Source organism: Acomys minous, assembly GCF_964271855.1.
Source record: "Acomys minous genome assembly, chromosome: 6".
Lineage (NCBI taxonomy): Eukaryota > Metazoa > Chordata > Mammalia > Rodentia > Muridae > Acomys > Acomys minous.
The window spans coordinates 46,751,957-46,764,336 of NC_140487.1; the positions used below are offsets into that span (position 1 = coordinate 46,751,957).

The following is a 12,380-nucleotide window of genomic DNA, read 5'->3' on the forward strand; positions in this document are numbered from 1 at the left end:
TTTGAAGTAGGTTCAGTTCTAAAGTAAAGCAACAAAATAGTAAGAGCATTCAGATTATATTTACAATATGTATTGCTAGGAAATTTGTGTAGCTTTTAGGCTGATAAAGCATAAAAATTAATAAACAATATGTAAGTAACAATCTTTTGGAGACAGAATCTCATTATGTAACCCTGGCTGGTGGCATGCAACACATGTTATAGAGCAGGCTGGCCTTGAATACTCATAGATTTTTTTTCCATGGTCCCTCAAGTGCTGGCATAAAAGGCATGGACCAATCTCTGCTGATGAACTTTGAATAGTTGGCATAGGCCAAAAATAAGCTTAGTAGGCTCTGGACAAATATGTGTATATATCTCTCTGTGCATTTTTGTCTGTATAGGTGTGCAAGTGCATATATGTGTGTGTACATATGTATGTGCAGCTTTTGTAACAAAGTTTTCCTCATACATATTCCTACCATAAATTTTCTAAGACACTTTGTTACAGTTAATGTCAGGAGCACATAATGAGTGAGGAGGCTGTGTAACAAATTATTATTGCATTTTTAGTGGTAAATTCATAGACTAGACTTGGTCTCAAGTGAGGATGCTTTCCATGATCTACCAAGGATATTTCAAATTATAAACTGGATTTAGGAGTTGCTTTTTTTGTTTTATGGAGAAACAGTGTTTCAAAGGTGTCTTGAATAAGAAGAAATATTATTGGGTCAATATTTGTTGTGCTGTTAGATTTTTTTTCAATTCAAACATATAATTACTTGCACTTGTTTTTACATTGATATCTTATACTATTTCAATATATGTTATCTGAATCCCATGAACTTGCTGAATAATAAAAATAATGAATTATCAGAAAAATGAAGGCTTGTTTCTACTTTCAGGTTTTTATTTAAACGGTATATATATGGTCACTATGGGTTCTCATGGAAGATGTGATGTGTGACAATTTCCAGGTTTAACTATAGAAATTCATTTTTTAATTTTATATCAGTCATAGCAAAGTTTCTTTTTAAATTTTACTTTTTCATTAATAGTTATAGAGGCATATCAATGAATTAGTAACAATGAAATGCATTAGAAAACATGTGGAAATCCCATCAGAATTTAAGAAGATATAAGCTCAACATTTGGCTCCTAGAAAATCTATCTCTGTGTAACATGTTTGTACATATGGGGGAAAACCTTAAACTTAAAACATGGGTTAGACAAAAGTTAACCCAAGCAATGGGTAACACAGACTGAAAGCACTTCTAAATAATACAAATAACAAAATAGGAAAAAAAATTAGGTTAAATTGCCCTTTTAAAGATAATTTGTGCTATGTGGACCAGTAAAGAAAATTTAAGTAGGAGAACGCTACATTGCATGTAGTTATTGTCAAGGAGTTATTTTATTGCAGCACTGAGGGACTGTTAAATGCTAACATGAATAGTTTCTACAGAAAGTGAATGTAGTCTTTTACACCATGCCTTGAAACAATCAGGAGAGAGCACAAAACAATATGGTTGTTCCACAAAGAAAGACATATCTCATCCAGACCAAGATGCAAGTGTCCCATCCCAGACCACAATACAAGTGCCTCATCTCAGACCATGATGCAAATGTCCTATCCCAGACCATGATCCAACCATCTCACCCAAACCAAGATGCAAGTGTCCCATCCCAGACCATGAGCCAACCATCTCATCCCAGGCCATGATGCAAGTGTCCCATCCCAGACCATGGTGCAAGTACTTCATCTCAGACCATGATACAAGTGTCATATCCAAGACCATGATGCATGTGTCTCATCTAAGACCATGGTTCACCTCTCTCATCCCTGACCATGAGTCACTTGTCTCATCAAAGACCATGATGTACCTGTCTCATCCCAGACAATGGTGCTGGCCATCTTCCCTCGGGGACAGTAGAGAAGTGCTCTGCTGTACTCTTTCCTTCCCCCAGGAGTATTATAATACAAAATTACTTTAGCAGTATAAATGTGAAACAAGGAAACAGTTATTAGCATTTACTTGAAAGAAAGAGTCAGTTCCTTTTCATATTATTAGCTGAGACCTCTTTGCCATAGGTAGGCAATTGTGTGCTCCTCCGTTTGAGTGTGTTTGAGTATTCCATCCACATACCTCATATGCTTTGTTAAACAGTGTCTTTTGCCCCCCCCTGCACCCCCCACCCCTTTGGGCTTTCAAACTGCCAAGTCCTCTATTGGTCCTCTGTGATGCTGTTTTAAAGTTAGTCCTGTATCTTTTTTTCAAAGCTAGATAATGTGAGCAGAAGTGATGCAGAACACTTTCATACCTGCATGCATGTCCCCTTATATATACCTGTGCCTGTGTATTTGTGCCTGCTTGCTATACATCGCAACAGGTGGATTAGGCCACTACGTCATGGCCAGGAACACTTTGAAAGTCACCGTGGCTCTAGTTCAGTGAAGAACTTTTCTCCATATTCTCTGCTGTCACACTGAGCTAATATGAAACACTGCATTTTGGGTTAGCACCATTTTACGATCTTAAATTTTAATTAATATAATTACTAGCATAAATTGAGCTTATATGATTTGATAAAGACTTGATCCAAAGAATATGGGTTGCGTTCTGGACATTTTAGTGGATATTAAATATTTGACATTTTCTTCTACAATTTTTTTTTTATTGTAGAAGGAAAGCAACTGCTGTAATAATGACACTTAGTAATGAAAAGACAGAGATGTCCCGTACCTTAAATCATACAATGTAGAATATTTATATGTACAAATCCATGTATTACGAAAGCAGTAAGTTTCAAAAAAGCAGTTTTAAAAAACTATGCAAAAAGCTATCTTGATAAATACCAACTAAAAAAAAGGAATAGAATTCCTTTAGGTCAAGGTTAATTTGTTAATGAATTAATAATAATATCACACTGCTTCTTGTTTTTTTTTTTAATTAAATGCTACTGAAAGAAGGCAATATTTTTTAAACTGATTAAAATAATGGAAAGATCCTTTGGAGAGGAGCATAAGAGGATGGAGCTCAACAGCCTAGACCTCAGGAATTTAAATGACTACTATCTGAATCATAGTAGAAGGCACAGGTGGTATACCAGAGAGGCTGAGGCCCGCCGGAGAGTTAAAGGAGAAGTAGCACGAGAGTGTATTCCTTCTCATGATTACCATCCCCAGCTGGTAGTGCCCATCCCTAAGGAAGGCACATTTACAGGAAAGGAACTTTGGAACTGAGTGCAGATAAGGAATGACAAATGATCACTGGGAATCCAAGTCAGTTTAAATATCTTTAGTAATGTTAATCCCTATCTATGTAACAAGATTTTCGGAAATGCTGCATCAAACTGGTGGCATTTTTGAGGTAAAGGACCAAATTCTCGATTTGAGACATTACTATTTAAATTATTTTACGGTTTCCTAGAATTTCTAAATTCTTTGCATTTATTTCTATAGTCACGTTATAACTCAATTAAGAAAGATTGTTTCTGCAATGATGAATTCACATTGTCAACTTGACTGGATTTAGAATCACCATGGAAACTCATCTCAGGTATGTCCATGAAGTTGTTTCCAGAAAGGCTTAGCTGAGCTGGAAAACTCACTATCAATACAAGCAGCACCGTCGCATGGGCTGGGGTCACAGATCTCTTGGCTTTCACTAGGGAAGTCTGTGCTTTTAGAACAAAGACAAAGTTATAGTGATCCAAATACATAATGGGAGAGTGGAGAGACGGCTTGGAAATTAAGAGCATATGCTGCCAGTGGCCCCGCGTTTGTTTCCCAGCACCCACATTCCATCTCATAATTGCCTTTAACCCCAGTCCCAGGGAATCTAATGCCCCTTTTGGCTTCTGCAAGAACCAGGCTTGAGTATCCGCCAACCCCCACCCCCACCCCCATGCCCTGCTTCCCGACTTCTGACACATCCTCACTAGCTGCCATACTCACATCACCCCGGCTTCTCTGCCAAAGTGGACTGTGTTGCCTCTGCAATACTGCATCAAAATAAAGCTCTCCTTCTTTTAAGTTGCCTTTGTCAGTTTTATTTTTTTGTCACAGCAACAGGGAGAGTATGCCTCTTTCCTCAACTTTCTTACTTAAAAAGCACAGCTCAGATTTAACTGGGTTGAAGCTCCCCCCTCTTCTTTTCTCATCTTTAAAATGTTATTTATCTATTTGTTTATTTATCTAATAGGATCACTTTCATATCCAAGCACACCATATCAAAGATCTTAGGTTATAATAAAACAGTGAAGTATTCATAACTCAATAATAGCATTTATTACCATGGTGAGTCAGAAGAGCTGGCCTGAAAGACTACATTGCTTCTCTCCTGGGCAGTCCAGGAAGCTGTAAGGGAGATTAACAAAGTGGAGCAAAGCTATCCAGTGAGAACAGCAACTGACTTCAGCAGAGAAACAGGAGACTTGGAGATAGGGGTTTTACTGTTTTGAATATCCTCTCCACGTGAGTCAGCAATAGACACAACATGTAGCGTGCAAAGAGCATGTCCCACATACAGGCCACTTCTACATTTAGCAATGTAATTATAACAAAGGGGACCTTCTACCTCCCTCAAGGCTGAGCTTACTTTAAGAGAATTCAGAAAAAAAAGAAGACGAGGAAGGAATCAAGGCCTGTCGAGAGACGAGCCATGAGTAAGGACAGACCATCTGTCACTCGCAGGACCTTAGGACTTCTGAGTCTTTAGTACAGCCCAGCAATTTATCATCATGTCTTCCAATGTTCGTTCTCAAATCTTTAGTTGTGTTAAGTAAGACAATCTGAAGCAAAGAAATCAAGCACACTGCCAGAGCACGGATCTCACTGGGATTAAATGCTGAACAGATCCTACAAGTACAGAAGACAATTTAATTGACTAAACAGTGATAGCAACATGCTGTTATTTCACTCAAGCTGTGGCTCAACTAAATTATACTTGTTTCCTTTTCAGGATGCACGGAATATTTATACAAGGGTTTGTGGTGCACCACAGCAGCTAGGATAGCGGGTGTTCGCTTGCCCATTCCTACCTATGCCGGATACAAGGTAGAAGGCAGTGAGGGGAAAGAACCAAGAGTTATTCCAGAAATAGTAGCCAGAGAAATGTAGAAGATTTACTCCCTTTCTGCTTCTCATTTGTAATAAAAGAATACAGTATGGTGTATTCTATTAATAGAATACAGTCAGCATTGCTAACACTGCATTCAGTGCAACAGTGTTTCCACAAAAGTTATCCAAAGTTCTACAACCATTAGGGTAAATAAAGCTAAACCAGTGTTAATACTGTCATGCTCCTCAAAGTGCTGAACACAAATCCAGAAGGATAATGAACATGAAACGCGCTAATAGATAAAAAAAAATTTATAGATCATATTTTGGAGCTCCATAGTCACAAATATGAACTTGAAATTCTGAGTCAATGCTTTCATTTTATTTTTCTTACACAAACTACCAAGCTGGTAAGACTCAGCTTCCCTCTTCTCACTAAGAGTAAAGATTATTCCTACATAATAATATCATCGGGAAGATAAGAGACAATGGATCACATTGAGCTTGTCAGCTCCTTGTGTCTTAATGGATGTGTTATGGGTCTCCAGGGCAAGATGTACAGACTGACAAAATTCCAAGTGAATTTTACAAAGAATCACTTTTTTCCTACTGTAGATGTCATGTGATTATAATGTTTCAAGAACTGCAAACTAGAATCAGTGTCAGTGTGCCCATACACTTTTCACAACCTCGAAACTTCACTGAAGTCCTGCAATGAGAGAAAAGAGCTCCACAATAGCCCTACAGAACGCACAGCCAGCAAGATGACCAGTTTTCACAAAGAAAGAACTGCTGGTGAACTGCTATGTTCATGTAAATCCCAAATCAGACTTAATGATTTAGACCAAATGGTGATGCCACTTTGCTTCCATTTCTTTCTGTTTCTGTTTCAAAACAAACAAACAAACAAACACAAAACCAAACCACATTACTGCATTCTTTCCAATAAAGGATATAAAGAGGGTAAAAAAGTAAAAGGTAGATAGTACATAAGCGATTTTTCAAAAGGAATTTTTGTTAGGAGTAGAAAGTCCATGCATCTGTCCTAGTGGTTCTTTTAGGTCAACAGGACCACAGAGTTGGGTCTAGAACTGAAGCATGGAACACACACTGTATTCTGCTCTTCCTAAGACTCCATAAACACATTCACATTAGGGTACTGGTGAGCGCCATTTCTCTAGCCTGCCTTTTGGTTTTGCCAGGGCCTGCTCCCTAGCATAGGAGCTATAATGAGGCAGTGAAGTGCTCTTGCACATGGGGTCTGAAGTCCCAAATCGATCCAGCAGATGGCACCAGAAATCCTCACGTTGATACTGGACAGCAGGGGGCTGTTCTACAGCCCATGGTCTTGTTTGTGGTTCTCCTGTGCTCAGCATGGAGCCCTGGCTCTCTTCTGTTTTCTCCAAGCAGCCACTATCTGCCATCCCACTTTCTGCCTTTTCGCTTTGGAAGCTGTACTCTGATCTTCCAGCTGGAAGATCACAAATACTTCCATCCAAATCCTCTTGCCACTACTGCCAAAATTATTTCATAAACGGATTCACTAGATTTATTGTTGCTGCTGTGCACTTGGGTTTCCCACACCCCCTGGGAGATGGAATCAGGCCACAGCAGAGAGATGGCCAGCACTGTGATACCAACTGTTTCTCAATGTGTAAAATATGGGTGCTGATGCAAGAAAAAACACTCTGCCTTCATCACATGGCATAGACTGTCTTCCTGTGTCCTGTAAGGTTCAACAAAGACTGAGCAGTGATGAAAAGTAAACTCAAAATTTCAGTGGTTTGATGAGAAGATAAAGGTTTGATATTAGCATTAGGTCAGCCCACCACTATATTATTGTTTCTATTTCTCTTTTAAATTCATTTTGGGTTTGTCTTTTTAGCCTTGAATTCATGATATAGCTGAGGTAGCTTTGATCTGATCTTCTTTCTCCCAGATCTTAAGTGCTGGGCTTTAGACAGCTGCCATCACACTTGCCTCTATTTTTAATTCTTTTAGAGTTTCAGTTGATATTGTAGGGTTCTTGTATCTTTGCTGTGTCAAAAATGTACTATGCCAAGATTGTGTGTGTGTGTGTGTGTGTGTGTCTGTGTGTGTGTGTGTCTGTGTGTTTATGTTTGTGCATGGGGAGAGCAGAGTTGGTTTTGGATTCTTCCTCAATCACTCTTCAATATATATTATATATTATGTGAGATATATACATATGAAAGAGTGTTTTCCTTCATGGATGTTTATGCACCAGGTAACATGCCTAGTTCCTGTAGAGACCAGAAAAGGTCATTGATTGCCTGGACCTAGAGTTACAGCAGTTGTGAATCACTATGGATTTAAATCCAGATCCACTGAAAGAGTAGCCAGTGTTGTTAACTGCTGAGACATCTATCTAACATTTCTCTAGATCCTTCCATCTTTGGGGGCAGGAGGTCCAGGGTTTCTCTATATAGTTTTGGCTATCCTGGAACTCACTCTATATAGATCAGCCTGGCCTTGAACTGACAGAGATCCTCTTGCCTCTATCTACCAAGTGATTTGTAGCATCATGCCCAGCTTTCCTCTTATGTTTTAAGCAGGTCGCCAGTTTCATGTGGACATTGCTGATTCAGCCAGGCAACCTGCTCAAATAAGCTCCAGTGAGCCTTCACCTCCACCTTCTTAGGTCTGGGATTTTAAGTATATAATGTTATATCTGGCTTTTTAATGGGTGCTGGGCCCCCAAAGTCAACTTGTGTGTGTACATGCAGCGCTTTACCAATGGAGCCTCCCCAGACCCCAAAACTGTTTCTAAAATTCTGATGAAGAGTGGAGCATCCTTTTTCTTTCAGCACATTCTAACATGCTGACTTCAGCAACAACTAGGAAACACCAGTAAAGTGCTTAATTATTTTTAATAGTTAAATAATCATTGGAAGGATAAATTAGTTCCTAAGTGTGACTGACAACATAAATGAGTGAGCTTTTAGTGGGAGTTTGATCAAGATTTAAAATGACAGTTTGGGGGCATATTGGTAGTTAACTGGTAAGATTATAAAGTTCTTTTTTCTAGCTCAAAGCTAAGAAAAAAGAAAGACAGAGAAGAAGGTGAAATGGAAGAAAAGAAAGAGTAAGAGAATATGGCCATAGGCTATCAAGTTTCATCTTGGCAGCCTGCTTATTCTTTCTATGGGTGCCACCAGGCCTCCCCACCAAGAGGAGGTGGTCAAATATGGAGCACCAGAGTTCATGTCAGAGTCAGTGCCTGCTCTCCACATAACTGTGGAGAATGTCCTGGCCATTGGGTAGATCACAGTAGGGGTTGACCATATAGTGGGGGAGGAGGTCTCCCTTGGTCATAGATCTAGAAGAGGGGAATAGGGTGAAAGCGGGAGGGAGGAGGAATGGGAGGATACAAGTGATGGGATGGCAATTGAGTTGTAATCTGAATAAATTAATAAAATTAAAAAGAAAGAGTAAGGGAATATAAAAGGGGTTCTCAAAGACAAATGTGTTGGTAACATCCAGAGCCACAGATGGCCCTTCACACAGAGAACTTTCACACCCTTGAGTTACTACTTCTGATTTTTTTTCTCTATCCTACCTTGAACAACCATTTTTCAAAAGATATCTCTTTTTCTTCCCTATCTCTATTGTGCAAGGCAATTTTGTTCCACATCTGTGTTTGCCTGAGTCTCTGACCCAAACTTCATCAGTTCTAAGGATATTATACTTATGGACATGTTGCATTTTACATACTGTTTCATTCCTTTTATAAGGTTTCCAAGAATAAAAATACCATTTTCATCATGGGTGTGTCCTCTTCACTAATCAGTAATAAATAGCAGGATTTTCATAAATCTTGTGCTAAGATTAACAACAGATTTCACTAAATATAATTTAGTAAACAATTTTGGTAGTCTATCAGTAATCAAAGTAATGTAATTTATTATTACGTACTTACTATGTGCCAGGCACTAGATAATTTTATATATATATATATATATATATATATATATATATATATATATATATATTAGATACACACACACATATATATGGATGCTTTAAGTATTAAATTATATAACATACACATGTTCTGTGTGTGTATATATGTGTCTGCAAACTTTGTCTTCCCAAGAAAATTATATGAGTATGAAGATTAAAGTTATTTATGTTTATATAAATATCTTGCTTAATTTCCAGAATCTCTATCATTTAAATCCTATAATGTACAATGTGTAGTGTATATATATTATAGTATATATATTATAGTATATATATAAACATGTATATAAATTAATGCATGCATATGTACATAAAGGGCTGGAGACAGTTCAGTAGTTAAGAGGACTTGCTACGCTGGCCATTGACCCAGACATGGTTCCCAGAACCAACATGGCAATTCACAACTATCTCGGCCTCCAGTTCTTGGGTATCTGAAGCCTTCTTTTCCTTCTGTGGTCTCTATACTCACATTATACAAATACACACATTCAGGCAAATACTCATAAGATAAAAAAATTAATGATAATAAAACAAAAAGAAATGAAGGGAACACAACAGTCACAGAAATCGTAAGATTAGGCATAAGTAATGGTGGTGATTTTCACATGAAGATGGGTTCCCAGCTCTGCTTCTCATAGTTGCCAAAACTATTATGCAGTTTTTCAAAATAAGAAGTGTAGTTAAACTGACGATTGCAGAACATTCTGTGGAAACACTACATTCTCATTATTTACATCACTCCACATTAACTTAGAAACATCTGTCCATCTCAGAGAGGTGAGGAATAAACCATTAAACCATCCGGGCAGTTAAAACAGTCATTCTACCACTCAACACATGCCCACTTTGTGCTGACCTGGAGTAAGAACATCTGTTCTTAATGATTCTCTGTCCTCATATTCCTTTCAGGATGTGGGCAACCTGCTACAGCGATTAACAGATTAAAAGCCTTGTACACACATCTGCTGAGTGTAAGTACACAATCACATTTGTTGTATATTGTGTCTACTTGTATGTATTTCTTTATCTGATCCTTATCTAAAGAATATTATTTATTACTGTAATTTCATCACAGCAGAACTTTGTAATGCTATCACACAAGGAAGGATCAAATGCTGGTGAGGAGAAACTGGACAGTGGTTCCCAGGTATTTTGCAAAACACCAAAACCATAATTAACCATCAAGTGTCTGCATTTGGGCGTTTATGGGTTTTCTGCTGGGCATATAGTAGTGAAGGCTTTTGTATGGAGCTTTGCTCTCTCCTGCAGTGTTTGTAATTCATCGTTGGTGAAGCTGATTGCTTACTATTACTCATTATAAGGGGTATGTCACTCAATATTTCTGTTATCCTTTAGATGACTGTACATTGTATTGAGACTTTGCTTTCTAGATGTTTGAAAAATACTGTATTAGTAATTTTAGAATCAAAGGATGTCAATGCAATTCTCACTGGTTACAAAGTGTCCAAAAGAAAAAGAATACAGACACAAAATGTGAACTTCCATGGCCATCACCTGACCTCTCTGCTGTGTCTGTGATCCTCCAAGTGTTTATGCTTACTTGAAGTTCAACCTTAAATCCTTAACTCAATAATCAAAGCATCACACTTTCCTGCGTTTCTAAATGTTAGTAGCCATTTTTTGTATGTTAAGGCACTCTCACAGTTGACAGTAAAAACGGCTGCTGTGGTTGGGCTTGGCAGCGACGGACAGTATCCAGAGATTTAAAAACTGGCTTTCTTCTCTGTGCTATCTCAGGATGGTGGATATGAACTACCTTTTCTTATCACTGACAAATCATCTTAAGGTGTTAGAAATGTGTTTAGTAACCAAGTGCCACTTTGAACTGAGGCACCAACTGCTAGCCACTCAAACCAAATGCTACTACGTGCGGGAAAGAATTGCAATACTTGACAAGCTAACTATGGCATGATCACACTAGTAATCACACTAGTAATCACACTAGTAATACACATACAAAATCAGCTGACACATGGTAGTGATCCTATGCCAGTAGTACTTTTATGTTTGTTTATTCTTAAGCATTTACATTCCCTGTCTGTACATGTTTATAAATGCTTTCTCTGTGTAAAATGATCAGTGTGGCCTTAAGTGCCACTGACGTATCTTAAAACTCACTGGTTCCTCTTTCTTAAAAACTGAATGCACACTGGGTGTTTTTGGCATCACTGCAAATAAGTGACTTCTTATTTCTACTAAACCCTTAATTCTGACTACAAATTCTTTTTAATGTGTACTCAGTTTTGTTTCCCTCCCATTCTCCCAGGTAATGACATTCAAACTTCAGTTTTATTAGCCTGTCTTCCTAATAGGGTCACAAGTAACTTTGTTCTTCTGATTTACGACCGCTCTTGATGTCATTAGCTTTATGTCTCCCAGACAGATGTGACAGCACCCCACCCACCCTACACACACACCAGAAAAGAATTGTGTAACCTATGTAGAGGTGGCAAGAACATATACGTGTATGAAATAGAATCTTAGCACCCCCTTCTCAGTAGCCATGCAAGAAGCAACATCTCCCCTCTCCCTACAAACTCACCCAACCCCGGCTTATTCAAGGAGGGCTAGAGCTTTCTTCTTCAGCTTCTGGCTTCTGTTTTGGATGACTTGCTTTAAAGCTTTTTCATTTGGCACAGGCTTGTATATTACTCGCTTGTACGCATTGGGCAACATGCCCTCTCTGGGTGCCAATTCTGAAGTATATCACACAGGCAGATTTTTATAAGGGTGTTCCTCAGTAGAGCCCTATCTCACTACAGCCATACCCCATTCTTGGTAAGACAGTCTTGACCAGCTTTTGTCCTGATGGCTTCTCACCATGCTTTCTGGAAGTGCCTCCTTAATGAGCCTTCTCTACAAAAATACTTGTCTCAGGATCTGTTCCAGTAATTTAAACTGAGTCAGCCTTCCCACACAAAACACACAATTCATTCCATTAAAAGACAATGGTTCCTAACATGAAATGAGACTCTTAAGAACAAAATTCTTGTAACATTAAAGTGATTCATAATCTAGTCTAAAATTGGTACTTTCTTTTTTTTTTTAATAGTACTTTCTATTGTAAACCATTAGTACAATCTCAAAATTCCAGTAAAACTATGTGCAGTGTATTAGGAATTCTTAACACTATCAAGTCTCATTTTAATGTGTATGAGAACCACCTAAAGAACGCTGTAAATCACTCTGTGGGGCCTACTGCAGAGACAGAAGGTCTGGAATGAGGGCTCTGAACACTTCTGAGAAGTGCCTGAGATGTGCCATGCTATGGACTCTGTGGGTGATGCTGGTACCCATCCCTTTATAAAGAGCTCAGTCAGGGATGGATAACAATGGCC

The 12,380-nt window shown here is 38.4% G+C and overlaps 1 protein-coding gene across 2 annotated transcripts in view; it reads right to left on the reverse strand.

Moving 5' to 3' along the window:
• GRID2 (glutamate ionotropic receptor delta type subunit 2) overlaps positions 1-12,380 on the reverse strand; it is a 1,382,318-nt gene that overhangs the window by 603,501 nt on the left and 766,437 nt on the right. The gene's annotated exons all lie outside the window — the stretch shown is intronic.